This window comes from Saimiri boliviensis, chromosome Y (assembly GCF_048565385.1).
Source record: "Saimiri boliviensis isolate mSaiBol1 chromosome Y, mSaiBol1.pri, whole genome shotgun sequence".
NCBI lineage: Eukaryota > Metazoa > Chordata > Mammalia > Primates > Cebidae > Saimiri > Saimiri boliviensis.
This window is the reverse complement of record NC_133471.1, coordinates 15,887,987-15,912,855: the sequence shown is the minus strand read 5'-3', so window position 1 is coordinate 15,912,855 and position 24,869 is coordinate 15,887,987. Positions and strand designations below refer to the sequence as shown.

At 47.5% G+C, this 24,869-nt stretch overlaps 1 pseudogene; it reads right to left on the bottom strand.

Moving 5' to 3' along the window:
• Positions 1 to 1,830: 1,830 nt before the first annotated feature.
• LOC141582954 (histone-lysine N-methyltransferase PRDM9-like) lies at positions 1,831 to 17,371 on the bottom strand (annotated as a pseudogene).
• Positions 17,372 to 24,869: the final 7,498 nt, after the last annotated feature.

The following is a 24,869-nucleotide window of genomic DNA, read 5'->3' as shown; positions in this document are numbered from 1 at the left end:
CTCCAGGCAAGACATCTCACACCCCTTTGCCTTCTGCCATAGCTGGAAGCTTGCCAGGGCCCTCCTGCAAGCAGAAGCTGCTATGCTACCTACACAGCCCGACCTTCGGAACACAGTCATGGCTTAAATCACTACAGTGGAACAGAGAAGGCTAACTGTAATGATAGTTACATATAGATCTTACATGAAATGTTCCTGAACTGCCTGATAGGAAGGAAAATCCATTAAATGTTCTAGATCGTAAAAGAAGGTAAGAAAAAAAGCTCAGAGCAGTCTGAGCTATGCGAGGTGTGCAAGTTTTATCAGGCCCAGAGTGGTGTGAGTGTGGGACTTAAGTCATGCTCTCTACACCTATGCATGGGGGTAGTTGTTTAAAGGCATTTGTTCCATCCCTGAGAAACCCTCTCCACTGACTGACCTATGGACCCAGAAACTGGGTTTCCAACTATTCACCTGTTTTTATTTTCATAGAAATTTCCCCTCATTAAACGCCTGATGGTTAGTGCCATCTAGCAGCTATCACTTACCACCAAGTCCCAACTAAGGTTTGAGCTGGCTTTGAATGAACAAGAGGCAACTGAACGACAAAAGGAACTTAGATTGTTCAGAATGGGGACTGACTGGATTCTGAGCACTCCATTTCCCCTCTTTGGTTTGAGAGACCTTCTCTCACCTCAAGAATCAGGTTCAGAATCAAAGGCAGAGCTTTTTCGGGCGGCAAAGCTAGTTACCCACGCATCTGGGGCACTTACTTTTCCTCCACACCACCCCTGTTTAACTTTCTTCTAAGGGGAACTTCAGCACATTTCAGTCATGTGTCTGCTGCAGGGACAGGAAGGCTTGATTCCTAAGTATCTCCCAGAGGACAGGAAGACCTAGGCCTGCAGGGATTGGTCTTTCTGCCCTCCTCGAACTTGGCTTGGTCTTGACAGAGAGTGTGGATCTTAGTTAAAAACAAAAACAAAAACAAAAACAAAAACAAAAACAAAAACAACTTTTCCTTTATTTATTTTCATATCTTTTTTAGAAAAAAGCAAGGTGCTTGTTTTTACATTTTTGTGTCTCTGTAGAAGGAGAGGGAGGATCTAGGATTCCCCTGGAGGAAGCAGGGGCATTCCTTCCCTGATTGCAGAATCTTCCCTCAAGTGGAGACACACACACACAAGTACATGCACATACACCCTTGAAATCCCTTGTACCCATACACCCATGCATGCTGGCTTAACACATATAGCACACGTGAACACATATATACATATATGCATGTTCCATCCGGCTTTCAGCTCTGGGGCTACAGAGAATGGAGGATATCAGGAGAGGAGACGAGAGGAGCCAAGGGAGAGAATGGCAGCAGGGGAGAGGGGTCCTTTAGGGGAAGAGGCCACACTCCTCAGGAGACCAGAGAACTTCCTTTCCTGATACGACTCTCTAAAATCTTATGTTTCTCTCCCTGGACCTGGGAATTGATTCTCCAATAATTAAACCAGATAGACTCCAAGCTTATCTCTTTCTGGGTGTTGAAATCCTGTGGAGACTTGAGCTGAACAGATGAGTTCTCTGTGACCCTTCTGGATACTTCTGCCTTCACTGACAGGGGAAGAATAAGGTGTACACACTTGGGCTTCAGATTTGTATGGAGAAAAAATTTATTAGAACAGGAAAAAAAAAAAAAAAGTGGAGGAGAGCAGCGTGGGAATGAATCACATGTAGACGTTCCTCTGAACACTTACAAACTCTCCTGTTTTTCTTCCTCATCTCTAGTCATGAAAGTGGCAGAATTGTTTAATCATCTATTTCTGATCTCTTTACATTCTCAGGGAATGTAAGGGGTCAGTAGACTTCCTCTGAAGCCAGAGTTCGGGTGTGCAAGTGTGTAGTGACCACATTTGTCTTCTTGTGGCTATTGAGATGAGTTTTGTTACTCATGACTTACTCATCCTCACTGCAGACATAGGGCTTCTCCGCTGTGTGTGTCCTCTGGTGTCTGAGGAGGTTTGACTTAACGCTAAAGCCCCGCCCACACTCCCTGCAGATATAGGGCTTCTCCCCCGTGTGTGCCCTCTGGTGTCTGAGGAGGTGTGACTTCCGGCTAAAGGCCTGCCCGCACTCCCTGCAGACATAGGGCTTCTTCCCTGTGTGTGTCCTCTGGTGACTGAGGAGGTGTGACTTCTGGCTAAAGCCCTGCCCACACTCCCTGCAGACATAGGGCTTCTCCCCCATGTGTGTCCTCTGGTGTCTGAGGAGGTTTGACTTAATGCTAAAGCCCCGCCCACACTCCCTGCAGACATAGGGCTTCTCCCCTGTGTGTGTCCTCTGGTGTCTGAGGAGGTGTGACTTCCGGCTAAAGGCCCGCCCACAGTCCCTGCAGACATAGGGCTTCTTCCCTGTGTATGTCCTCTGGTGACTGAGGAAGTGTGACTTCTGGCTAAAGCTCCATCCACACTCCCTGCAGACATAGGGCTTCTCCCCTGTGTGTCCTCTGGTGTCTGTGGAGGTTTGACTTAATGCTAAAGCCCCACCCACACTCCCTGCAGACATAGGGCTTCTCCCCTGTGTGTGTCTTCTGGTGACTAAGGAGGGTTGACTTATGGCTAAAGCCCTGCCCACACTCCCTGCAGACATAGGGCTTCTCCCCTGTGTGTGTCCTCTGGTGAGTGAGGAGGGGTGACTTCCGGCTAAAGGCCTTCCCACACTCCCTGCAGACATAGGGCTTCTCACCCGTGTGTGTGCTCTGGTGTGCAGTGCAGTAACATCTGACATATCATTGAAACCTTGCTCACACTCTCCATATTTGGCTTTTGCAATTCTTGAGATTCCCACCTCCACAAATAATTTGCCTGTGTCCACTGGATTCACTTTCTGGCCTGTTCTGGACTCACCTTCCATCGTTCTTTCTTCCACTCTAGAGCTCCCCATTTGTCCTTTGGGTGGGTTAGAAAAGGCCCTTGAAATCTCCCTCCACCATGTCCTTGTATTCAAGAGTTTGGACCGTTCTTTGATCTCTTGACCTTTGGTTTTGTCATTAGAGTTGCATGAATCAAAATATTGCTGCTCCTCTTCCTGTTTCCCTGGGCAGGGATTCTCTGGTTGGGGTAGTTTTCTTGTAGATGTTCCTGGGAAGTTCTGAGAGGAATGATTGTGTTCCACATGATGACTGAGAAATTTCTGACTTGAGAAGGCCAGGCAGCATGAGGGACATGAATGAATCTCTGGCTTTGGTTCTGAAAGAGAAAGTTTTTGGTTTTTGGTCAGGCCTTACCACATATGAAGTCATGAAGATCAAATGAAGAACCAATCATTCTTCATATGTTAACAATGCAAGCTCGCTCCCACCAAGTGCTGGATGGACCTTTACAGTCCATTTTTCCATTCCACTTTTATTCACTACATCTTACAAAATCCAGAAATCCCACGTCTTGGGCCTTCTCTATATATTAGCCAGACTAGGTAACCTCAAGCAGCGTCAGAGGCAATGTCATTCCTCACATAGATGGAACTGCGGTGACCTTTCCCACACACTACAGGTATCTTCCAAGTCCTGTAAATCCCTCCCTGATCACCCTCTGCCACATCCTTCCTCCCTGGTCCCTGGGCACTTTCACTGACACAAGGTCTTCAGCTATTTTTATTCTATTAAAAAATAACACTCTTGATGACTTAGGTGAGATTGTCCTTAGAGACTTCCTAAGAGGGAGGGGAAAAGAATGATTAGGAGCACTCAACCTGGAGATCCACAAATGTGGTTAAAGAGAAGATGTGTGAGCAAATCTGAATTTGAGTCTCCTCATTCAAAGTGACATATTTAATCGAGGACTGTTATGTGCTTGGTTCTCCATCAGCAAGTGGGATTCAGGTTGGCCAGCACAGAGTGGTCCAGGTCCCACCGACTAAAGGGCCTGCTGCTCCAACTAGGTGCATGGGCTGCTTTTATTTCAGATTCCACAGATCATAAAATGAGAATATGCTCTTTTTCAGGCTGCATATCAAGTATTTGTGCTTGATTTATTTCATTCAGTCTGAGCCCATTTCAAATACAATAGGAAATCTTGCTTCAAAAAATATCCCTAATCAGGCTTACCTCCGTGCTCCCCCCTTCATCCTGTCACCGTTCTCTCTCACCCAGAAACTGGAGTAGCTCTGAGGGGATGACCAACTGCAGTCTGTTTTCCAAAAATGAGCCAAAGCTGAAGTCTTTCTGGCCTCAGGACCTATGCACTAGCTGCGCCCAGTGCCCAGAACCCTTTGCCTGCAGGCACGTGCACTTCTCAAATGCTGTCTTCTGAGAAAAAGCTTCCCTGACAGTCCCCTGCCATACTCTACCCTCGCCTCACACTGATCCCCAGGTACTCTTCCGGGATTCAGTTTCTTCAAAGCACTAATCGCTGCCTGATATTACACATATGTCTGTATGTATTCATATGGTTCCCTAATTTACATGTAATCTGTTCAAGAGTAGGCTTTCTGATTGTCTTGATCAACTTGTATTTACACTTTTTGTAACTTTTATTTACTACATCTTAAAAAAAATCCAGAAACCCCACATCTTGGGCCTTTTCTACATATCAGCTAGACTAGGCAATCGCAAGCAGCATCAGAGGCAGCGTCTATGTGCAATGTCATCTGGCACAGAGTAGGAATTCACATGGCAGCTAACTGGGATAATGAATGAATGAATAACACATGCATATCATTAAGAAATAAAAAGGAAATGCCAGAAGAAACTATCTTGTTGGGAGAGCTGGAGTTGTTTGAGAACTTGATTTTGTCTTTACTTTGTGCATAAAGTTCTTAGAATATAAAATCAAAAATTTAAAAACATAAAAGTCGTTCCAAAGAGGCAAAGGTGTGTAACATGAATCTTTAATCTTGGAAGACACTGATCTGAAATTTTACTGACTGTAGATGTCATTTTACTCTACTTAAGAGTTAAACCATGAAAATTCTCAAGGATAATTCTTTCTTGTCCTTTTAAAAGAGTAATAGTGATGCCTACCTCTCCCTGCCACAAGCTCTTTCTTCCACTTGCTGCCCCACTTGCTGCCCAGTTTCTGGCCATACTCATCCCCGTACCAGACTAACAGTTCACAGCCTGGCCTAATGACTCAGCAGGTTCTATAGAAGATCTGCCTGTGGTACTGGAAGGCCACAAAGTTCTGCTCCTCATCATCCCGGGAACAGTTCACATACCTGGGGTCAAGGCAGCAAAGGGAAAGAAAAGAGGCAGTGAGTTCTCAGTATCTGTCAGATCCAGGTCGGGCCCATCACCTGCTGGTCTAGGCCCTCATGGTCTAGTGCTGACCACTCCCCCACCACTCCTCTGGGAGCCTTCTGTTCTTTCCTAAATCTCTTTCACAAGGTCATATAAACTTACGATCTGACAACAGTGCTCATGCTGCCTGGAATGTGTCACTGCTGTGCGCAATCAACCATTTTTTCAAAGCCCAACTCTGGACTTACCTCCACCTTGATTGACCATAAAACACATCAATGCCTAGCTTCTCTAAACTTTAAATTAATTCCCTTTTATGCCACAGAACTTGGTATTTGATCACAAACTCTGCTTCTAGATTAGCGTACATCATTCTACATTCAGCCCTAGTCCATCTTGCTTTGAGAGTCCTTCCTCAATCACCCTACAGCTCACCCAGGTGCCGTTCTCCTGCCTTCCCCAGGTTTCCAGAGAAACTTAGAAGTTCTCTTGGCCCAATAACAGAACAATAATAGTTTATTCATTTTCCAATTATTTGGCAAAACTAGAGCCCACTGTGGAAAGGGGTGGGTCATCCAGCAGCTCACGTCTCCTTAGGCTTTGGTTTTAATTTTACGCAGGTGCTTCTTAAAAAAATAAGAAAATTGTGGTTAAATGTTCCTATAACCAAATGTTTCATGTCCGTCTGCAATACATCCCCCACATAGGACATGGGTTGTATGATCTGTTCAAGTATGAACTTCCCTTCCTAACCTGGAACATACCAAGTGCTTAATAAATGTGGATTACATAAATTAAAGCATGAATGCAGTGTCCCTGTGAATCTACGCTTCCCAAGGTTTATCTTGTTGCCTCAATTTTGTCTAACATACAGATTTATGTTTTGATACCAATAAATCATAATATCTATACTTTTATTTCTAAATGTTGATGGTATAAAACAGCACTGTGTGAAGAAAACAGAAACACGGAATGTGAAAATCATTGAAGGTGCCATGATGAGAAGGAAGGAAATCTGGGATTGTGAGAGAGGAAGGTTGGTTCTGAAACTCAGAGAGCACTGGCCTTACCGCATCCAGTTGGCCCAGGATTTATCCTTTCCATCCACATACTCATAGCAGTTTCTCCCTTTGGTGATCTGAGTTTCAGAAAAATAAGGTAAAGGCTTTTTAGAGAGTAAAAATCAGAAGAATTATTTTACTCCATGTCATCAGTGGCCTTTGGGCCTGCATGGCTTCAGCTGCCAGTTCAGACCACATGGTATGCACCGTATTCATCATCTGCACATCTGAGTTGATTTGTCCAGTCAGAGCAGAAGCCCCACAAGGGAGGATGCACTTGTCGTCTTTGTACCACTCTCCTCCCACATACCCTCTGACCTCTAAATAGAAGTTCCATGTTCATGCAAAGACCCTTGAGTACACAGAGCTAGCCAAGTTATTTCTGCCTGTAACCTAACATGAAGATGGTGCTGTCCCAGCAAAGGCACAGAAGGGATGTGGGAAGACAGAACAAGGGAAATAGCAGGTAATTCTTACCAGCCAGGAGTATCCATTGTTGGCTGCCTCTTCGTCTTCTATAATTCGGTCCTCATAGGGTCCAAAGTGCAGACCCAGCGGCAGATCAGAGGCCTCATTCCATACTCCAAGCCCAGCCTGAGGGATGCCTGATGGCCCAATTCGCAGTCCAGGGGGCAGGCTGAGGGCTGCATGGTTGGGATGCCCCTTGTCCACTGCGCTGTCCTTCACAAATGTCGGGGGCCCATGAACAGCACAGCTGTCAATGAAGAAGTTCTGACACATCTCACAATCTGGAAGCGAGGGCAGCAGGGATTAGGAAAGTTATAATCCAAGTTCCTTGATATAAGGGCTTCAGAAAGAGCTCGGCACTTACATTACTTACCCACAGTCCTGTACTCTAACTCATTATAGTAAGGGAATGATTTGGGGGTCAAATGATGAAATTATTGCACCAGGACATAACAGCCAACTGTGGGAGTGGCTGAGAGGTTCACTTACAGAGGCAGTCGTCATCCTGGGGCTCGCTGACCTCTTTGTATGCATGACCCTTTCTTTCTCGCAGGTTATACCTCTTTCCTTCAGTCTCCTTCCTCCTTAGTTCTAGGTTGGAGAAAAGGAAATGAGTAAAATTGGGAGACTGGGGTGTTCATCCCTGTTTCATAAGAAAATGTAAAATCTCCTGCCATCAAATGAGGATCTACCTTGCTACATATTCCAGTCCCCCCTCTTTACTGCTTTAGAGGGACTTAGATCCCACACCCACACTGACTGCAGATGCCTATTCTTTTTTTTTTTTTTTTTTTTTTTCTTTTTTTGAGACAGAGTTTCACTCTTGTTACCCAGGCTGGAGTGCAATGGCACAATCTCAGCTCACCGCAACCTCCACCTCCTGGGTTCGGGCAATTCTCCTGCCTCAGCCTCCTGAGTAGCTGGGATTATAGGCACGTGCCACCATGCCCAGCTAATTTTTTGTATTTTTAGTAGAGACGGGTTTTCACCATGTTGACCGGGTTGGTCTCGATCTCTTGACCTCATGATCCACCTACCTCGGCCTCCCAAAGTGCTGGGATTACAGGCGTGAGCCACTGCACCTGGCCTATTCAATTTTAGTTCTGACCGTTCCCATTATCTCGTTAACCTCCCATCCTTTCTACTTGTAAAGTGTTTCATTCATGCCTTTAGTCCTTAAGAAAATATTTCTTGAGGGCACATTATATCTTAGGCATTGAACAAAGTTTGGACATACAACACTAAGAAAATATGGTCTCTACAGGGGATATTCTATAAACTAATAGACATTTTATGGAAGAGGAAATGCAGAAATGCACAAAGGAATATCAATTATCAGAGAAGTACTTATTGAACACTTTGCACGTATCAATTCATTTGTATTTAATTATTTCAAATAATATATGAACTATATGTACTTGATCTCATTTTACAGATTACCATTCAAGAGCTCAGAGGTTTTATAAGATTTGTCCAGGGCCCCAATGCTTCTATGTGGATTATAACCCAAGTGAGTGACTTCAAAATTAATGTTCTTACATGCTATTCAATACTGTATCCAAGGCCAGACATGGTGGCTCAAGCCTGTAGTCCCAGCATTTTGGGAGGCTGAGGTGAGCAGGTCACTTGACCAGGAGTTCGAAACCAGCCTGGCCAATATGGTGATACCCTGTCTCTACTAAAAATACAAAAATTAGCTGAGCTTGGTGGTGCATACCTATAATTCCAGCTACTTGGGTGACTGAAGCATGAGACTTGTTATTACCTGGGAGGCAGAGGTTGCAGTGTACCAAAATCATGCCACTGCACTCAGCCTGGGCGACAGAGTGAGATTGGTCTCAGTGAACAAATAAATAAATAATTTTAACAAAATACTGCATCTAACTTCTGGTCTCACAACTGAGTCCAGCTTAAGCCCAGGCTATCCAAACTCTACCCCACATATGCAGACCATACTCATCAACCTTTCTAGAGGACATAGAAGGATTGAAGTCCCCCTAAATATTTTTTTCTTACCTGGTTTTACTCTAGAGTGCTGTCCAGAGGTACTCGCTTCTCCAGGAGGGGACACTGGTCTCTGAGCCTGCTCTGAGACACTTGTATTCAGTACATTTGCCGTATCAGACAATTTCTTCAAACTAGATTCATTGCTGAATGACGCCTTGGGCATTCCCTTGAATGTGAGTCACATATTAAATGACAACATGCATTTCTTTAGTTCTTTAAGGCTTGCAACATCTTTTCATATGCATGACTCTAGTTAATGCTTCAAACCTTGGAAATACCTAGAGTATCTAAATACTAGAGGGAAAAGAGAAGGTCTAAGTGGGTAGTGAATCTGGGACTATAATCTATGTCTTAAGGCTCTTTCCTTCAACTTTCCCTCAAAATTCTCTATAGAAGTTAAAGGGAGGGAGGAAGAAAACTTGGGAAGACTATCTGGAGAATCAACAGGTCTGTGAAAGAAGAGGGTAAGGGCTAACAGAGAGAAGGAGGGAATCTTCTATAAACTAGTAGACATTTGATGGAAGGGCAAATGTGGGAAAACACAGAGGGACGAGGCACATCTGGAAAATGAGGTAAAAGAGCAGTAAGGTTGGGAACAGAACAGAGATGACTGGCAAAAATGTATCTAGACAACTAAGAAAGTGACATCAGAGTTGCACATTGCCATATCCTGGGAAGAATATTTGGTTTTGGAATTACTTATTCCTGTACCAGTTCTGCTTGTCTGCTGGAATAAGGGTGTATTGTTAGCTAATTCTCTTTAGTTTCCCAATCCAGAAACTGGCATACATGCTAATTTTTTTGAGAGGGAGTCTCACTCTATTGCCTAGGATGGAGTGCACTGTCACGACCTCAAGTCACTGCAGCCTCCGCCTCCCGTATTCAAGAGATTCTCTGGCTGCAGCCTCCCGAGAAGCTGGGATTACTGGCATGTGCCACTACACCTGGCTAACACTTATTTTATTGTATTTGTTGGTGAAATGGAGTTTCATTCTGTCACCCAATCTGGAGTGTTGTGGTGTGATCTCAGCTCACTGCAATGTCCATCTCCCGGGTTCAAGCAATTCTCCTGCCTCAGCCTCCTGGGTAGCTGGGACTACAGGTGTGCACCACCATGCCCAGCTAATTTTTCTATTTTTATTAGAGACAAGGTTTCACTAGGTTGGGCAGGCTGGTCTTGAACTCCTCACCACAATTTATCTACCCATCTTGACCTCCCAAAGTGCTGGGATTATAGGTGTGTGCCACCATGCCTGGCCAATGCTAATTCTTTCTTTCTTTCTTTCTTTTTTGGAGAGGGAGTCTTGCTCTGTCATGTAGGCTGGAGTGCAGTGGCACAATCTCAGCTTACTGCAGCCTCTACCTCCTGGATTCAAGCAATTCTGCTTCAGCCTCCTGAGTAGCCGGGATTGCAGGCATCCACCACCACGCCTGGCTAATTTTTGTAGTTTTAGTAGAGATGGGGTTTCACCATTTTGGTCAGGCTGGTCTCAAAATCCTGACCTCAGGTGATCTGCCCACCCTCACCTCCCAAAGTTCTGGAATGACAGGTGTGAGCCACCAGGCCTGCTGCTAATTCTTAATATTATATGGAATATGAAAGATAATAATGTTCACCGAAGTGTTTCGTGAGCTACTTAATACAGTACGAATGTGAGAGTAATAATTTTTTTTTGGCTGGGTGTGGTGGTGCACACCTGTAATGCCAGTGCTTTGTGGGGGCTGAGGCAGGTGGATCACCTAAGGTCAGGAGTTTAAGACCAGCCTGGCCAACCTCACCTCTATGAAAAATACGAAATACTAGCTAGGCATGGTGGTGGGTGCCTGTAATCCTAGCTACTCGGGAGGCTGAGGCAGGAGAATCACTTGGACCCAGGAGGTGGAGCTTGCTGTGAGCCAAGATCACATCACTGCACTCCAGCCTGGGTGACAAAAGTGAAACTCTGTCTCAATAAAATAAAATAAATAATTCTTCTCACAGACTGGGTGTGGTGGCTCACATCTGTAATCTCAGCACTTTGGGAGGCCGAGGTGGAAGGATTGCTTGAGCCCAGGAGTTCAAGGCTTGCATGAGCCACATGACAAAACAGTGTCTTTATGAAAAAATGCAAGTATTAGCCAGGTGTGGTGGTGCACGCTTGTTGTCCCAGCTACTCAGGAGGCTGAGGCGGTAGGATATCACTTACCTAGAAGATGGAGGTTGCAGTGAACTGAGATTGAGCCATTGCACTCCAGCATGGGTGAAAGAGTGAGACCCTGTTTCTCTCAAATCCCTTCACCCCCAAAAACAAACAAACAAACAAACAAACAAATATTTTCTCATAGTCCTGATATCATCTCTACAGTTGAAATCTAACTCAAAGATATTTTCAGCATTCCTTGACCCTGTCACCTATAGTTTAATTCATAAATTTGGAATCACTCATTCAGAAAACAGTCAGGAGGCTCAGAGGCCCTGAGCCAGGCTTAGGAGTTCTGAGAAGAATCAGGTATGGACCAGACTCCTGAAGAGCTCACAGTACAGAGGCAGCAGACAGGATAAACAAATGATTCCAGACAGCATGAGAGTTCCCTTACTGGAGTCCAGAGGAAGGAGCTGTTACTGCCTTCTACAGGAATGAGCATTTGAAATCAGTTCCAGAATATATTTTTTCTTGCTAGGTGTAACCTATACGAAGTCCTAAACAATTTTCTTGTTTGTTGTTTCTCAGTCTTCAAACCTTAAACTCCTCAGGGCTGGAAGCTGCTTCCTCTGATCAGAATGGGTCCCTTATGAGGGGAGGGACCCTATCTCCTTCTGGGACTGTCACAGTATGAATTGTCTATTTACTCGGAAGCTTCTCTTAATCAGAGTGTTTTAGTATAAATCTCACTGTACTATAACAGAGAAAATCTGAGGTTGAAAAGTCAGTTGAATGAATGATGCAAAGATATATGGGTAAGGCAGGATAAACTTTATAAAACTAAGAAACTTTTAAGGATCTCGTAAGTGCTTTAGAGAAGGAGTTTTCGATTAGACTGCATGTGATTCCAGGCACATAATTGCACATTTTTATATGACAGTTTTCTCATCGAGAAAATGGCTATAGTTACAGCAGCTACTTAATAGGAACTATATGTAAAGTTAAATAGGTATGATATATGAAGTTTACTCATGTAAAAAGCTTAAAGTCTTAAATATTGAGAAAATAACACTACAGTAGTGATTATTACTACTGTACTTATTAACTGTTAAAATAATGATGGCAGCAGACATTGTGCAAGAGAGATCAGGAAAGAAAGGCAGTAGTTCCTAGGACACTCTGTACATTCTCCTTTTACCTGTGTTGGATCTAGGAGGAAGATTTCTTGTCAGTAGGATTTGGGAAATACTTACCTTCTGGTATTTACTCTGTTCCACTCTGAAGGCCATCCCAGGAGGTTTGACTAAAAGGTGAGGAGAAATCAGTGGTTTGGTTGGTAAATATTTCCAAACTCTGGAGGTTTTCTTTTTCTTTCTTTTTTGAGATGAAGTCTTCCTCTGTGGCCCAAGCTGTGGTGCAGTGGCACAATCTCAGCTCACGGCAACCTCTGCCTCTCAAGTTCAAGTGATTCTCCTGCTTCGGCCTCCCAAGTTGTTGGGAACTACAGGTGTGTGACACCACAGCTGGCTAATTTTTGTACTTATAGTAGAGACAGGGTTTCTCCATGTTGGCCATGCTGGTCTTGAATTCCTGACCTCAGGTGATCCACCCACCTTGGCCTTCCAAAGTGCTAGGATTACAAGCATGAGCCACCATGCCTGGCTCAACTCTGGAGACTCTCATTAGAGACAGAGAATTCTGAACCAGAGAGTGATGATTCCAAGTATTATCTGAGGGTGATCTGAAAATGTTTTCTGAGGTATCATTAAGGCCTATGCTTCTATTGGGGCATCGCTGATTTTCTCAAGATTAAAAAAAAGATAGATGAAACTTCATCTTTGTTTCATCCTATATTCATGACGTATCTATTACATTTATTTTTTAAATGTAAATTGGCCTTTCATGACAAACACATTGAACAACCTAGGAATAGAAGGAAATCACCTCAACATAAAAGGTCCATTTTTAACATCATAGTCGATGATGAAAAATGAAAGCCTTTCTTCTGAGGTCATAAACAAGGTAAGGATTTCCAGTCTTGCTACTTCTATTCAACACAGTGCTGGAAGTTAAAGCCAGAGCAATTAGGCAAGGTAAAGAAATAAAAGGCATCCAAATTGAAAGAAAGAAGTAAAATTATCTCTATTTGCAGATGACATGATCTTACATATAGAAAATTATAAAGATTCATTAGCTGGGTGTGGTGGTGGGCACCTGTAGTCCCAGCTACTTGGGAGGCTGAGGCAGAAGTATTGCTTGAACCCAGGACACAGAGGTTGCAGTGAGCCACTCACTTCTCCAGCCTCAGCCTCCTGAGTATCTGGGATTACGGGCACCCACCACCACGCCCAGCTAATTTTTTTTTTTTTTTTTTTTTTTTGGTGTGTTTAATAGAGACAGGGGTTTCACCACATTCGCTAAGCTGGTCTCAAACTCCAGACCTCAAGTGATACTCCTACCTTGGCCTCCCAAAGTGCTGGGATTTCAGGTGTGAGCCACCGTGCCAGAGGTCACTCTAAATCAGGCGTCCCCAAACTTTTTACATGAGGGGCCAGTTCACTGTCCCTCAGACCATTGGAGGGCCACCACATACTGTGCTCCTCTCACTGACCACCAGTGAAAGAGGTGCCCCTTCCTGAAGTCCGGTGGGGGCTGGATAAATGGCCTCAGGGGGCCGCAGTTTGGGGACGCCTGCTCTAAATCTTACTGGGGGCTATGCACGGTGGCTCATGGTGGTGTGCGCCACCATGTCCCAGCTACTCGAGAGGCTGAGGTGGGAGAATTGCTTGAACCCAGGAGGCAGAGGCTGCAGTCAGCTGAGATTGCACCACTGTACTCCAGCCTGGGTGACAGGGCAAGACTCTGTTTCAAAAATAATAAAAATAAAAAAATAAAAAATCCTACTTTCCTCTTACCTTGCTGCCTAGGTGTCCATTCTTCATCAGAATCTTCAGTGTCATCCACCTGGAGTTTGATGGCCTGCCTTCGGTGACAAATGAAAGCTGGTCGAGTGGCTCTGAGACCTGAAATTAAGGAAAAATTCTGTTCTAAAAGGGAAGAGCTGGGCAGAGGAACAAAGGGCAGTGGCAGTGGAAAGGACCACAAAGCCAGTGTGGCTCAGTCTGAAGAGCTGGCAGAGTCCTGAACAAGGTCAAGATGTGACTTCTGCATGGTCAGTATCCACACTCAGCCCCACACTGACACAAAAGAACACAATTTCCCTCCAGATTTTTCTTCATACAAAAGGGAACTGCGGGCAGATACCACTACCTGAGAACTGAAATAACACAGGACCAAAGACCTGTTTTGTTTCTCAGGCTGGTATAGGCCTAGCACTCTGGTTACCTATAGCAATCAGTGAATTATAGTTCCTTTTCACATTCCTATAGCGAGTTTTCTCCCAGTCTCCCATCTCTGCCCATTATTCCTTGGAGAAGTATATGGCAATGTCTTTGAAGGCATCATTTACCTAGAGGAAGTAACAGAGTCCATCAGTGATTTACTAGTACACGTTGAGTGGGTGCTTTTCCTCTACCCTGTGTGTAGGGCTTGGCCTGGGGCCTCTGGGAGTCTCTGTGAAACGTAAAGACTTTCCCTTCTTCTCCAGATTGCATCCTGTTTAACTGAGAAGACACCGAGCATTTTCCTAGCTCTCTGCTGACGCAGAGCAGTCCCTGTGTAGAAAGCCCTGCTTCATTTGCAAGTGTGGGAAGGGCCTGATTCTCTCAGGTCCTAAACCAAAGGCTCCTGTGGAAGGAGAAGGTGCTAAGAGGGGGCAACAGCCCTGAACACTACCCAGAACCAGGTTCTGTCTTCTTCATTTGGCTGGGGTGTTCAGAGTAGGAAGATGTGGGTTCCTGGTGAGGTCTTGAGCACCTCAGGGAGGTTTGGGGGTACTTATGGGATGGGAAGGTCTCTGCTGGCCATGAACTACCACCTAATGTAAGCTGGATTTTGTTCTTTCAGTTCCGCTTCAGCTTGGCTTATTTGGAGAGGGGGAGAAGGGTGGCACAGTGGCCGGGAGGGTTGTAGCTATGGGTGTTTGAGGGGAGTCCTAACGTGTGAGAGCCAGAGGAGTCCTAAGGCAAACTTGAGGCCCCCTGACTGGTGGGATTTGGGTCACACTGAGGAGCAGGGTTTTGTTTCAGCAAGGCAAAATAAAAATGAGGAATGTTCCTGGGGATTCAGGAAAAATCCAGGAGTAAAGCAGCATGCATCTCTAAGGGGCAGCTATCTCTCAGGCTGAGATTTGGGGTCCCTCAGGCTGAGGGGATTTGAGGTGTCTTAGGCTGAAGAAACTGGGGTTTCTGAGATTGAGGAAATTTGGCGTCTCGAGCTGAGGAGCTTTGGCATCCCTCAGGCTGACAGTTTTTGTGGTTTTTCAGAATGAGATGTGGCGTCTTTTAGGTTGAAATTTGGGGTGCTCAAGTTGACAGGATTTGAGGGGATTTGGGATTCCTCTGGATGAAAGGATTTGGAATCCTATAGGCTTGGAAAGGTTAAGGGATTTGGAGTTCCTCCAGATGAAAGAATTTGGGATCTTTGAGGCTGAGGAAATTCTGGGTCTCAGGTGAAGATTTGGGTCTCTCATTAAGGGGCTTTAGGGTCTCTGACGCTGAAGTTATTTAGTCCTTGAAGTTAAAGGGATTGAGATTTCAGGCTGAGTATTTAGGTTATCTGAGGTTGGAGAAATTTGGTCTCTCTGTGGGTGAGATATTTAGGGTTCCTCAGGCTGAGGGGTTTGGGGTGCTTTAGGGTGAGGGGAATTGTGGCTCCTCAGGCTCCGAATATTTGGGGATCTAATCATTAGGAGATTCGGTGTTCCTCTGGGTAAAGGGATTTGGGGTCTCTGAAGCTGAGGTACTTCGGGAGTTTTATGCTGAGGGGATTTAAAGTCCCTCAAGGGGTTGCAGTGACCGGTTACAGGGCGAGACTCCATCTTAAAAAAAAAAAAAATTCCCTCGAGGTGAAAGGATTTGGTGTATCTGGAGGCTGCCAAGATTTGGAGCTTCTCAGGGTGAGGGGATTGGGAGTCTTCCATGCTAAAATATGAAGGTTTTGGGCAGAGGGTTTACAAGGGTTTCATGCTGCACGACAAAGGCAAAGGCTCCCAGTGCTCTCCAGTCTCACGTGCTCTCCTGCCGCGTTGTCAACTGTGGCCGGACGTCCTCTCGGCGCTCCTCGGGGTGAGCTGTGGTGGAGGGCAAAGCGCCAGCCCGTAGCCCTTGGTTGCCACAAGCTACCAATCAGCGCTGAGACCAAGCCGATCCCGCCAATCGGCAGTTAAGAGGTGCTAAAGGGGTGGGGAGTAAGGCGGAGCCTTGCCTGTCAGTCACGGGCACGCAACCCGATTCCGGGCTCAGGAAGTCGGGGAGGGGCCTGTGGCTTTTGCTCGCCTCTGACTGGAATCGTCCAGCACACAGGTACAGCTTCGCGGTTTTCATCACTCAAGTTTTCCCCAGATCAGGTGTTGGCGACTGAGCTGGGCGTCAGGGCTGCGCCTCACGTCCCTCCGCAGGCCTGGGTCTTCTGAGGGAACACAGTGTCTTTTTGGATTGCCAGAGTTCTTGCGCTAAGTCTCATGTGTGAGGGTATAATTCATTGACTTTTAGTGTATCCAAGGTCACACAGCTTTTGACTCTAATCTAAAACATTCTGTCATCCCCCTTAGCAGTCACTCTCCCACCGTCCCTTTCCCTAGCTCCTGGCCCCCACGAGCCCCTTTCTGTCTGTGGATTGGTCTGTTCTGAACATTCTGTAACAGTCGACCCTCCGCTGTGGCCATTGGTGTCTGGCTTCCTCCCCAGTGCATGCTGTTCTTGAGCTTCCTCTGGTTGCAGCATGGGTCAGGACAGAGGCCTGTTTGTGGGCAGTTTTCAGTGTCACACAATGCATGTCCTGCCTGGGGCGAGGCAGCCTTCAGCCTGAAAGTGATCCTGGGTTGGAGGCGGCACCAGTGGCGGCCCCACGCGTGTGCTGTGCCCAGTGCCCTCCAGCCCTCAGAGGCGGAGACAAAAGCCCCTTCCCTGGTCATAGAACGGACTCTGACCAGTGCTTGTTCTTGGCTGCCACCCTGTCATGTCCAGCAGCGGGATTTGGACTGGCCGAGCTAACCCTGCTTCTCTTCCTCCACAGGCCTCCTGGCTGCGAGGCAGAGCTCTCACATGGTCTCCTGACTTGCACACGGCCTGTGCCCCAGGGAGCCTGGCTTGCAGACCTTCCTCCCTCCTCCCCCTACCCCGGTCTGCCAAGGCCTTTGTGGCTGTGAGAGACAGAACGCCCGCCGGACATGGCTGAGCCGTGACCAGCATGCTGGCTTCCAGAGTCCAGGGTGTTCCAGCTCCCACCCGCCCAGATGGAGCTGTGGGGAGCATGATCAGGACTCCGTCTTCCTGTTCTCCAGCAGAGGCAGGGAGCCCAAACCACCCGAGACCGTCCTCAGAGCCCAGACCCCCAGCAGAGGACCCTGGCACAGGCCTGCACCAAGCTGAGGGCCACCTCATCTTGCCGGGGTGCTAGGAGGGCGGGGCTTGCTGAGGGATGTGGGCTGGAGAAGGTGGAGTAGGGGAGACCGGCAGACCCTGGTTCCTTGCACCTCCCTGCTCCGATGTGGCTTGCCCAAGTGGCATCGAGGTCCCCTGCTGGCCACCTGTGCTGGTTCCACAGGGTAGAGTGTAGGTGGGCAAGTGTCTCAGTGACTGTTCTGTGTTCCAAAAGAAAAAAAAAAAACAATTAGTGAGAAGAATGAATTTTTAGTTTTCCAAATATCTTTGAATGTAGAAGCATATATGAAAGTCTAGCTTCTTTTTTTTTTTTTGACAGAGTCTTGCTCTGTTGCCCAGACTGGCATGCACTGGTGTGATCTCGGCTCACTGCAACCTCCACCTCCTGGATTCAAGTGATTCTCCTGCCTCAGCCTCCTAAATAGCTGGGATTACAAATGTATGCCACCACGCCCAGCTAATATTTTTTGCAGGGGTGCGTGTGTGTGCAGCCATGCGTGTGTATGTCTATGTGTGTGTCTTTCAATAGACCCAGCTTGTACCATGCTGACCAACTTTGAAACTTCTTGGCTCAAGTGCTATGCCAGCATGGGGCTACCAAATTGCCGTCACTTTTCAAGGGTGAACTGCCACGCAAAACCGCATATTTTGATAAATGATTAAACTGACCTACTTAAACTGCAGGCTTTCTTGGGGGAGAACCTTTTAAATAATGTACAATCCTTTACTGATTTGAAATATACACTAACCAGATTAGGTATCCACAAACGCTGGTTTTCAGCCATAAACATCTTGGCCCTTTCAGGGACCTGGCTGCAAAAGGAGGGGTGAAGCACGCTAAGTCTCTGAGCCCCGCTTCCGCTGGGATCCGCGGAGGCTAGGAGCAGTGCTCTGGCCTACGCATGCGAGAAATCTCACTGGCAATCTCCCTATGAGATTGTAACGTCTGAAAATGACGTGAGGTGCCACAGCTGCATGACAACGTCCTCCCTGCCACCATGCTGCCCCACCCTGCGATCGACCCAGCCCAGCTGCAGCCAAACTTCCCCACCACGCTGTTCCGAGCAGAAGCCCCGCCCTACCTCCTGCCCCATGCTAAGCTACCGCCTCTCCCTCAGCAGCAAGTCCACTGGCCGCCTTCTTCCCCCTACCAACTTCTTGTCTGTGGAAAAGCTGCCTTCCCCTAAACCGGTCCCTGGTGCCAGAATGGCAACAGATTGAACAACCCCCATTACGTTACTCAGGCTAGCTTCCAACTCGTGACCTCAAGTCATTCTTACACCTTCACTTCCGAAAATGTTGGGATTACAGGAGTACGTTAGTTTGCCAGGTCAATACAAAACCTTAAGCGCATCTATTTGCTTCCGTTTTAGCCTATCTACCGCCATTGATCTCCACTGCAAACACGTCTTCCATTTAAATTATTGACGGTTCCAGAGATACAGGAAACGTCTTTCAAATACTGTCATGGAAAGAGGGAGGCAATCACAGGTTTAAAAGAGGCAAATTTAAACTGATTATTCATGCTTGCAGACTTCTGCAAACCCGAAAGTCACGCAATTTATGCCAACCTTAGCATGCTACGTCCTGTGAAGAAAATCAGACATTTGAAACGTGCTAACTAAAAGTACAAGCTTTTGTTGTTTCCCTCGTCACACTGCGTTAAGTACACTGCCTGTGTATTTGAGTTATGACCACACTGACAGAGAAAAACCGTTTCAATAAAACGTGCACAGGAAAACAATGGCGCCCGAGGTCCCTCTCCCACAAGCTGCCCCCACATCGGACATGTCCAACAGTAAAAGGAAGAATCCTCAAGAAACCTCCGTGAGTTTAACAAACCCGAGTTTCTCACGGGCGCTAAGGACGACCCCGCTCTACCGTCTCCTCCCATAATTCAACACCCGCACACTGAAAACCCCAGCCCCTTTCATTGACAACTTCCGAACGCCTGGTGAGACCAACCTGACCAGAGAAACAGAAATTACAGGTGCTTCTCAGCAGGACAAACAGCCTCTGGGTCACCGGGCCCTCAGGCTGCTTGCATCTGGCTTTGGAAGCCTCTAGCTCCGGCCGCTGACTGAGAGGCCCAGAAGCGGACTGGGCGGGAAAGAAAGATCCCCCGCAGCCCTACGGAAGTAGCCGAAACAGCCTCTGTCGGCAGCCAATCAGTGCGACGGTGGGTGGCGGTCTTCAAGGGCGGAGGGGCGTGGCCGCATCTGGGTGTCCTGCAGCTCCACCCTCCTCCCGCCAGCGATGGGTGAAGAGTTGGCGGAGTTTCCGCCCAGTGACTCTGGGTTCACGTGCAGGCCAGGCGGGCAGCGGGCCCTTTGGAATTGTGGGCGTGGAAGTCCCACGGCCTAACTGCCATCATGACTGTGGCAGGCGGTTGACCCACAGCGAACACATGAAACGTCTCACTTCCTTAGGCAGGCCAGGCAGATGGTCCTGAATGTTGCAGATCCAGAGGAGAGGGTGAGGGACCAGCGCTGGCTGCTGGGGCAAGGGCGGCGCGGAGGAGGCTTGGGGGAAGTGGGGAGGGGCAGGCGAGTGGGAGGAAAGCTGCCTGGAACCTTGCTGGGGTGGACTTTGCACTCTTGGCAGGTCTAGGCGAATACAAATCCCGAGTGCCATGTTTCCTCCCTAAGGATGCTGGACTCCCTGGAGCATTCCTCTGTTGCTGAGTCCTAGGCACATCGGTGGCCAGCTGCCAGGGTCACCCGTGGATGGACTGTGTACAGGCTGTGCTTTGTGCACGCAAGACACTGCATTGCCAACCCAGAGGTTCCCGCCAGTGGGCAACAGCGGCATGCACCGCTGCCGTCAGGGCTTCGCAGGTCCAGGGCCTGCCCTGTGTCTTCCGGGCTGCTGGGCATAACTGATCCTGCTGGGGCCCAGGACCCAAGGTGCATTCATGGAATGGCAGCCCGGTGGGGCATCCCAGGAGCCCTGGGTCCACTTAGCTTTAGCAACAGATGCTCAGCAGGGCGAGGCCCACCGGTTTTTCAAGGACTGGTCTGAAAGATGTAGGGGTTCCCTGGCATGTGTTGAGCAGCAGAGGCAGTTGCCTGTGGGAGGCCGGAGGAGGGCATTGTGTTCAGCCTGGAAGTAGGAGAGGGTGACTAGTGCACAGAGCCGGGGGATTGTGGACCAGAGCAGTATCCTTGCAACTGCCCATTTGGGATGACTGGCAGCAGAGTTGAGCTCAGACTTCCCAAGGCAGGCTTTGGTGGAGCCAGGCCAGAGGTGCTAGAGTTAAGGCAGAAGGCAGGGATATGGAAAGGGAGGGGAGCCAATGCCAGCATCCAGTAGGTCAGAGGGCAGCTTGTTTATGCCTGCGTGAGAGCACAGGGTAGGGATGGGGAGCCAAGCTCATCACTAGCAAGGGGAATAGCCTCACCGAAAAGCCTTCATCCACAGCAGAAAGTTCAAGGGCACATTTCTCTGGGAAAGCCCCTGTCTGAAAGGGAGTCTGCATGCCCATGGCAACCATTAAGCCACCCCTGCCCTCATGCCTCCTTCCAGCATGCTCACCCCAGAAGACCAAGGTAGTTAAGGCTGTTCGTGGTGCAAAGGACTGCTGTCCTCTGCAAGGCAGGCACTGGCACCCCTGACACATAGTATTCCCTCTGGCGGGGCTGCACCTAAGGGGGTGTAGGCCCTGAACATGTGTGAGCTCCATTGCTCTCCTCAGAGAGAACAGGAGAAGAGGACACTGCACACCTGGACAGCAGCACCACCTGTGCAGCTCAGCAACGCGTAGGAAGCAGCTGCCTTACACCACGCCACCCTGCCCCCAGCTGGCTGCTCACTTTTTCTGTGCCTGGCTGATGGTTAGTAGAGGCTTTCTCGGTCATGTCGACCTTGCCCCCAAGACCATCACAGCCATGTCAGTGCCCTAAATCTGGACAGTGAGAGAGGACCACCAAGGAAGAGTTCCATGTCAGAGGTTGGGGCATAGCCCCGTCCTACACTCTTGGTGCTCTTGCAAAGTTGCAGGGTGTTTTGTGGCATGCACAGCCAATCATATGGAAGCTCCTTAACCCGAGGCAGATTGCACAGCACACCCAAATGTCGACCAGCATCAGAAAGCATGATGAAGTCCTGCTTAGCTACGTGACGGATTTGCAGGTCAGGTAACGGGGACTGGGTCTTCAGGAGGGCTCATGTGTCTGGGTAAGGGTGGGGTTGCCCCTTTAGGCCCCAGCATATTTCAGGGAAGAGCTGGGCAGGGGAAACACATGCACCACCCCAGCTACCAGGCCACCTCCGTCCAACTAGATGATTGGTCTCTTTGAGTCTGTCCTTTCTCTTCAGCCATGCAGGCTGAGGAAGTCAGACAGCTCCAGTAATGGGCCACAGAATAAAGGTGTTTTTCTCTTTCCAACCTTTACTTCTGCTGTGAAATGATCATTAAGGATTATCCTGTTACATTTTCCATAAGGAGTGCCTCCTGGCATGGTATAGGAAGTTGTATGTGGAAGGATATGCCTGGCTCGGGCCTTCCTGACTCCTCTTCCTCTAGGATACAGGATTTCTTATTTCACTGCAGTCCTGTGGTCCTGGGATCATGAAGGTAAAGCCCCCAGCTGTAGGCAGAATATTGCCAACCTGAACTTCTTCAGCTGGGTGGTGCACTATGACTGCCCAGGGTCTGGCAGGATTGCAGAAGTGGGACCATTGTGGGGATCCTAGGAAAGGACCTAGCTGATTATTCCCAGGCCTCTGGAGAATTGGCTCTGAATTTGTAATCCCAGCTAGGTCACAGGCTGAGGCAGGAGAAGCAGAGGTTGCAGTGAGTTGAGATCCTGCCACTGTACTCCAGCCTGGGCGAAAGGGTCAGACTCCATCCCAAATATATATATTTATATATTTAATGTTGGGCACTGTTCATTGTTTCCAGCTAAATGCTATCCTTTTCCACAGAAGAAAGCTTCTTTTCCTGTCAACAACAATATAATTTTTTTACCTTGCCGTAGAGCACAAATAATAAGGCCTCTATGATGTCAGCTATTTTAAAGAGTGCAATTTACTAGTAATAAGTACATTCAAATAATTATGCGACCAACATAACCATCCAACTCTAGAATGTTTCCATCTTCCCAAACAGAAATTGTCCACATTAAGCAGCAATTTCCAGACTAGGCAAGGAGGCTCAAGCCTGTAACCCCAGCACTTTGGGAGTCCAAGGCAGGCAGTTCAGGAAGTCAAGAGATCAAGACCATTCTGGCCAAAAGGGTGAAACCCCGTCTCTACTAAAATGGAAAAATCAGCTGAGCGTGGTGGCACTCACTTGTAATTCCATGCCACTTGGGAGGCTGATGCAGACAGTTGCCTATACTCCAATCTGGGTAACAGAGGAAGACTATATCTCAAACAAAGAGAAAGAAAGAAAAGAGGAGAAACACCAATTCCCCATTGCACCTTCCTAGTCTCTGCCACTCAGAGTTCCAGTTTCTGTCTCTGAAATATGTGCCTGTTCTAGACATTTTAGATAAATGAAGTCATATGCTATGTGGCCTTTCATGCCTGGCTTCTCTCACTCAGCCTGATGTCTTTAAGGTTCATTCACACTGCCGCCTGTGTTTGAGCCTCATCCCTTTTCCTGTACAGTATTTCGCTGAGTGCACAGAGCACCTTCTGTGTAGCCGTTCATCCATGGATTGGACACCTGGGTTATTTCCATCTTTGGGCTGTGGTGAATCATGCTGCCATGTGTGTGCGTGTAGCAGTATGCTGTGTTTTTCTCAGAAAGCCTGGAGAAATACGTTCACACATGACGTCTTTTCCTTTGTGGGGATGTTGATGGATCTGGAAACCCTCATTCTCGACAAACTAGCACAGGAACAGAAATCCAAACACTGTATGTTCTCACTCCTAAGTGGGAGCTGAAAAATGAGAACACATGGACAGAGGAAGGCGCACATCACACACCAGCACCTCTCAGGGTAAGTGGTGGAAGGAAGAGCATCAGGAGCAAATAGCTAAACCACGATGGCCTTAATACCTAGGTGATGAGTTGGCTGCTGCAGCAAACCACCGTGACACACATTTACCTATGTAACTAAGCTGCACACTTGTCTGTGTTCCCCAGAGCTAAAGACACATTCTTTTTTAGATGAGGTTTCAGATTTGTTGCCCAGGTGGAGTGCAGTGCAGTGATTCTGGCTCATGCCAACGTCCACCTCCCAGGTTCCAAGAGATTCTCCTGTCTCAACCTCTCGAGTAGCTGGGATCAAAGGCATGCACCAGCATGACAGGCCAATTTTTCGTATTTTTAGTAGAGATTGGGTTTCTCCGTGTTGGTCAGTCTGGCCTCGAACTACAGATCTTAAGTGATCCACACACCTTGGCTTCCCAAAGTGCTGGGATTGAAGGTGTGGGCACCACACTGGCCAGAATGAGGTTTTCAAAATGTTTACATGGTACAAAGAAAAGATGTATAATTGCTTTTATTGTCATTAGGTGGAGAGTAGGACAAAGAGTAATGGAGACATAAAAATGATCTGTGATTGTGACAGCTAGGTGGAAATGTGTCATTATTTGTTTATTCAGCTTCTCCAGACCTGGTGTGGAGGTTCAGCCCAGTAATCCCAGCATTTTGGGCGGCTGAGGCAGGTGGAGCACCTGAGGTCAAGAGTTTGAGTCCAGCCTGGCCAACATGGTGAAACCGTGTTAGCTGGTCATGACTGGGCAGAGTGACTCACACCTGCAACCCCTGCACTTTGAGAGGTCGATGTGGACACATCACCAGAGGTCAGGAGTTGGAGACCAGCCTGGAAAACATGGTAAAACCCAGTCTCTACTTAAAACCGATACTTAAGGTGGCCCAGTGTGGTGGTGTTTGCCTGTAATCTCAGCTACTTGGGAGTGTAAGGCAGGAGTGTCACCTGAACCCGTGAGGTAGACATTACAGTGAGCCAAGATCATATCATAGCACTCCAGCCTGGGAGAAAGAATGAAATTCACAATGAAAATAAAAATATTTTTTTTCAAGTTTTCCAAAGTTGCTAATATTTCCATCATGAGCAATATTAGGGGTGGGGGAGAAATTATTCTGTAGTAACACAATATCTGACTGTCAATTCAGGAGTCAATGAGAAACGTATTTCCCAATTTCACTTCTATCAAAATCTGCAGATTTTGCATTCATTTCTTTGTTGTCTGCCAGTGCTCCCATCAAGGCATCAAGTGTTTTCTTCTTGAAAACACTTTCCCAGGGCTGCATTTGGTGGCTCATCCCTGTAATCCCAGCACTTTGGGAGACCGAGGTGTTTGGATAATAAGTCAGGAAGTCAAGACCAGCCTGGCCAACATGGTAAAACGCCATCTCTACTAAAAAAAATAAATAAATTAGTCTGCTTTGGTGGCAGGTGCCTGTAGTCTCAGCTACTCATGAGGCTAAGGCAGGAAATCGCTTGAACCCAGGAAGTGTAGGGTGCAGTGAGTCGAGATGATGCCACTGCATTCCACACTGGGCAACATAGTGAGACTCCAT